Source organism: Gopherus flavomarginatus, chromosome 10 (genome assembly GCF_025201925.1).
Source record: "Gopherus flavomarginatus isolate rGopFla2 chromosome 10, rGopFla2.mat.asm, whole genome shotgun sequence".
Classification (NCBI taxonomy): domain Eukaryota; kingdom Metazoa; phylum Chordata; order Testudines; family Testudinidae; genus Gopherus; species Gopherus flavomarginatus.
In genome coordinates this window covers 29,143,417-29,149,416 of record NC_066626.1, presented here as the reverse complement: position 1 = coordinate 29,149,416, position 6,000 = coordinate 29,143,417, and positions in this window count along the sequence as shown.

Sequence of the window (6,000 nt, the reverse complement as noted above, 5' to 3'; positions counted from 1 at the left end):
ATACTGTATTTCTCTCTGTGGTACCTGGGGAAGTTCTAATGAGCATTTTTGTACTTGTTTGGGTTTTCCTTTTAACTTTTCATGTACCTCAATGTATGTTGATTAGCAATGTCACTGCCTTTTAAAGCAGAATGCCCACCCCTTACTGCTTCAGACTAGATGTTCTCTTCTAGAAGAGGCCACTAGTCAATTACTACCCATTATAATAAACCCATCTTCTTTATTTTCCTTCTCTAATGAAAGGAAGAAAAGGACAGCCAAGCACACAGTCACTGCTCTAAGCTAGGAGAGATAGAATGTAGGGAGCTGATCCATCCTGATTCCTTTTGGATATGGGGCAGGGGAAGCCCCCATCTGTGTCAGTGATTGTTGCTACTTCTCCGGCAGGGTAGAACTAGGTGAGTGGGTAAAGTATTTGTTCTGTGCACTGCCAGTGGCAGTATGGCAGATTTGAGTCTCTTACAGGGTGGCAATCCACCATGTCTGTGTGGCAAGGTGTCCTCTTTCTAGGTGATCCAAGGGACAAGACTGAGCAATGGGATGGGATTTGGCTTTGTATGTCACTGTAGCTGCTATATGTAGCATGGTAGAAAGCACCAGGAAATAAAAAGTGATAGGGGAAATTAAGGAATGGAAATAAAATGGGTTTATGTTCATCGAACAAGTGTAGGTAAGTCCCTGGGAAAAGCAAGGCTTTTGTTGCTGTTCCTGTGAACACCTACTTGCTTGCATTACATGGTTGTTTGGAGCATTGAGATGGCTCTGGCCTGGGCAGATTTGCATTATCAGGACAATTTCGACATCAGCAGGAAGTTAAAAACATTTCCGTTTTGGTTCTAATTAGGTTGCAGTAGTCTTGACAGCAGCAGCCACCACGGGAAGGATTTTCTTATTTGAATGGAATATTCCAGGGCCTTCCTCACCAGAGGGATTTGATTGTCCATCTCCAGCAGATGGTGCTAGTGTACTATGGAAAAACCATTAAGCCTGCATAGGTTGGGGTTTTTAGGTATCTAGCCTATACATCTCAAATATGGGCTGCACAGATATCCTGTGGGTTTAGAGTGTTAGAGTGGAATCTGATTGTTTTCAGAGCAGTTTTATGGAGATATCATTATTTTTTTACAGCTATAAATTAACTGTCTGCTTCAATATGCCCTGTGCTCTTGGTGCCTTCAGGGATCTTCTTGTCAGTTATGCAAGTTTCCAGTTTTATGACTCTGGCAGAGTACCAATGAGATCAAGAATGATTTTGTAAAGACACAGCATTATAAGTGACAAGAAAGTGCAATTCTTTGGGTACTAAACCCAGTGCAAATGGCTTTGCTATTGATTCCCAGCAGCAATATTAAAGTTTTCTCTCAGAACCAATAGCCACCCTCTTAACTAAATGTTTAGTTTCACAGCACCAAGCTAAGCTCTTACAGTTCATCTTTGTGTTTCTTAGCTAGAATACAGTAATCCATGTGCAGTGAAGTCAACTGGCGTTTGTTATTAACTTCAGTGGGGCCAGGATTTCACTACAGGTGTTTATGCCAATTGTGACAGCCAAAGAAAATGGACAAAGGGGTGGGGGTGGGAGTGGGAAAAGTGCTTATCAGAAGGAGTTAGAGCAAGTCCCAACCATGGCGCATAGAGAAGTTTCTTCAAAATACACTCTTCCAGAAAATCCTGGGAGATATAGCCACAGGTGTCCCCTTGCCTTTAATAGAAGCGGTGAGGTCAAATCCCAGACAAATCTGAAAATGCATCAGTTTTTTATTATGCTCTTTAAAGAAGACAGATGTCAAATGGGCATGGAGACCAACGTGCCATCTCACCTCTTGAGTTGTTCCCACATTGTATTGGGCATAGAAGATTTTAGTCTGTGGGGCTGTCAGCCCTTTCACTAGTACTAAATTCACTTTATGCAAAAGCACTCTGATGGCTTTAACATGTATGTGTATTACTCCCTCACAGATTTTGACTTTGGCATTCCAGTGAGGGGAGATTTTATCAAAGGAGGAGTTTCTATTTCTCAGTTTCTCACACTCCAAGGTAATGGAATATTTATACAATACATCATTTCAATCTCTGTGATGCAGTGTGTATACAATGGGCCTCTGATTCCCAGCGTACAGCCAGCTTGAGCCTGGCTCTTGAGCAGATGTGCACGGGGGAAAGGTGCAGAAAGTCAAGGAGTACCACCCTCTAGTGCCCCCACAGCTATGAGCCACCCCAAACGGGGCGGGGAGGAGGCCTTGGCCACCCTTGAGAAGTGGAGTGCACACCCCAGTCTGCTACGGGGGGGAGGGGTGCATCAGCTGTATTCCCAGAAACTCTGGGAGGTATTTATCCCTCTGACCTATCCTGCTCCAAAGATGCTCAGCACACCACCTGCTTAAGTCTGAATAGCATAATCTGACTTTTGGTACATAGTGCCTATATACCATAGGGACATCCCATGCAGCCTAGGGACATTGGCATTTGCCCTTTGAAGGGAGACTGTCTCTCTAAGCTTTGCCTTTGCTCGAGGCAATTCTGAGATATGCTTCCTGCTGGGTTAGGGTTGCCAGCCCTTCAGGATTGTCCTGGAGTTTCCAGGAATTAAAGATGATTCTTTAATTAAAGCTTTGTCATGTGATGAAACCTCCAGGAATACGTCCAACCAAAATTGGCAGGTCTATACTGGGCCAAGTGACTTTGGTCAGCCAGAGCAGAAGGCATCTAAAGATCTGAGTAGCTGACAGGACAATCCTGTGAACTAAGCCCCACCTGACAGTAGAGAATGAAAGTTTGCAAGTAAACTTAAATACATATGTGTCTGAGCCATGTAATGTCCTATATAAATTACAGTTGTAAATTGTATTCAATTCACCTCTAACCAGTGTCCCGGCTCTCTTATTCTTCACCTACCTACCGGGCAGCCACCACCTAGCTTTGTTATGAGTAGCTCAGTGTATCCTCGTAGTTTGGTAAGTGTTGCCTAGATAACTGGGAAATAAAGGTGGGAGACAGACAGGCTTCATTTTGCTTTCATTTAGAGTTGTAATGATTGAGAACGCAAAGGACTTGGAATGTAGCACAGGGACAGGTTTGAGGCCATGAAAATTATTTGCTTCTAATGGGAACCCCTGAGTGTAAATAACATTCCTATGAGATTTTTCCACTGGAAGCTAACACCTGACTGTAAACATTTCCTCCTAAACTGACGCTTCCCCCCTCAGTATGATATTCAGCATGGGCGGCCTGCTGTCTGTTTACAGTAGGTGGAGCAGAATGTTAGCGTTCTGCAACCTATCTCAGCTGAGAGTCCTTGTGAGGGATAGAAGGCACAATTATTAATTAAAAGAACCAGCGTATATCAAGAATACCAACAGGTGGAGAATACTGGTGGTTGAGTTTATTTTACAAGGTACTGTGTAACAGTAAGCTCAGCTGGGGAGTAATGTTGTGGGTTACACCAGCTTCTGAGGCTTTTGACTCAGCCATGTGCTATTGGAGGGCAACATTGTCAGTGGAATTGTAAGTGCAATACTTCAACTAGCAACAATAATAAATCTTATGTTTGTATTGTTTCCGTAAGTGGTGCTAAGGACCTGCTGCCTGGGTTCCCTCTCCTGTGTTTTCATGGTGATTTACACAGCACTGACAATCACGGCTTGCTAATCACCAGAATCCCAGGTAAAAATAGCTAGAGAATTTAAGTGCTGCAGGGTTTTCTACTGACTCTTAATAGCACAGCTACTGTTTTTCTTAGCTTTTCTACTGTGTGTGCATTGTGCTAGTTAGTTCCATCAGTACAACATAAGGATGCTTGAATGGCATTGAGACACCTGAAAATGGTTAGATATTTGAACTCGTAAAATTGAGCTCCATCTTTCCTTTATGTTTTGGCAATTTGTTCAAACCCATTTTTGGCAGTTTATAGCTCCCCCACCAAGAAAGGGGAGGGAAATCCTTGGAAGCTCAACAGTTCAAATCTTGCAAAAAGGGTCAGTTTTGTAATGAGTATTATGGGACTTTAACGTACCTTATCACTCTTGTGCACGGTGGGACTAAGAACAAGTAGGTTTGTTTTGCTTAGCACTGAGCACCCTAAATAAATAATGCTGATTAAAGATTTGATTCTGTTCCCATTGAAATCACTTCTGGACTGGACCTTAAAAATTATGATTTTTTAAAATATAAATGCTATTTGAGATCTCTTTTTTTGACATAATTACTCTTTTTTCTGTCTCACTGAGACATGGTAACAATAGACATGCTGAGTGCCTTCTGGGAGCTGTTGAACACACTCAACTCCCATTCCCCCTGCATCTTTGTGGAGGTGCTCAGACGTTGCCTTGTACTGTGCGACTCCAAGGTAGCCCACTTTCCCCCTCTTTTATCATCCCACCCATCCTTCAGCGGCCTATATAGTCTCCCCACAGTTCAGCAATGGGTATTCAGTTTTTGGGTTGGTAAAAGACATCTGTCTATGATGGAGAAAACAAACACAAAAGAATAGATGTACAGTATGTGTTCCATGGAATATCCAAATAATTCCAGTGGCAGCAGTGATGTGTGCTACTCATGGGGGAAGTATTATCCTGAATGGTACAGGGTTGAAGTGTGCACCTCTTACTATACTCACTGACATGAGTAATCCTCAAATGCTCCCCAATTTGAGTCAGGCCTGCATGATTGGGTTCCTAGTGTTTGAAGACAACACAAGCAGAAATTCTGTTTCATTGACCTTTTCAGGCCTTGACATGCCTTCATTTGGGACAATTTTAAAATCTGATAGGCTTCGATTATTGCTGGGGGAGTGTCTGGGCCACAGGCAGAGCCATTAATAAGAGATGACTTGTGATTTTTAAAACTATGGAGACCACTGCAGGTCTTGCCCATGTATTTTTCTTGCATACTTAACATTGGCACTGAATAACATAAACCCCATACATGGATCTGCAAGTTAGATGCTGCTTTATGCTGGAGCTTTGCCTGTGCTAGCTCTAATGAAATATATCTGTTGATGTGGAGATTTATAAACCATGCATCTCTTTGAATCACACTCCTATATTAGTAGTTTTTAATTCTGCTGTGGCAGTTTTTGTAAAACAAATATACACCACTTCACAAACAGAGATATATGAATAATACTCTCTAAGCTGTTGGGAAGAATTGGATTTATTTTTACACTTATTCATGCCCTCTAACAGCATGATTGGCAGATGCATCCATGAGCAATGTCACAGAGTCCATGGCTAACAAGCAGAAAAGAAAATCAATGTTTCCAATTCAGACATGTAATGTCCTATTTATTTATATAATACATTTAATGACTTTTAAAGTTTGAAATTGTACTTAGCTTTCCTCAGCTCCCTTTGATTTGTCTTGCAGCTGTGCCAGATGGTTCTCTCTGCTGCTGGTGCTACCTCTCTAATCTGCTTTTTGATTTCATAGGCATTTCTTATCTGCTGGTTGTATTCCATTTGACACGTCCAGCTCTTAAAATAAAAACCGATTGTTGAGACTTGGTGATAATACTGCTTCTCTGCTCCATTATAAAGGAACTTGCCACATGTGTGCAAAAAATATTAGTCTTAAAAGTTTCCACAGATCTTATAAGTCCCAAATTATGAAATACCAATGTTATTCTAAATATATTTAAGGCCAGGCCCTTGGCTGGTGTAAACTGGTCTAACTCCATTGGTATAAGCAGAGCTATATCCATTTATACCATATGAGGCTCTACCCTTAATGCTTAAATGAAGTATTTAAGCTTTATTTTACAGAACCAAAAAGGCATTCTAGGCCCTTCACTGAAAATGGAAACACACAATCTCTGCCCCCATGGACTTTACTAACTATGGGCCCAGGTTAGTCTCCCTTATTCATGGTGGGTAGTGTCCTGCTCCTGAGTAGTCCCACTGGTTTTAAGGTACCACTTATCTTGAATAATGGCAACAGACTTGGGTCCAAAGTAAAAGCTGTGGCAATGAGTGGCAGGACTAACAGGAGGCTTTGGGTGAGGAA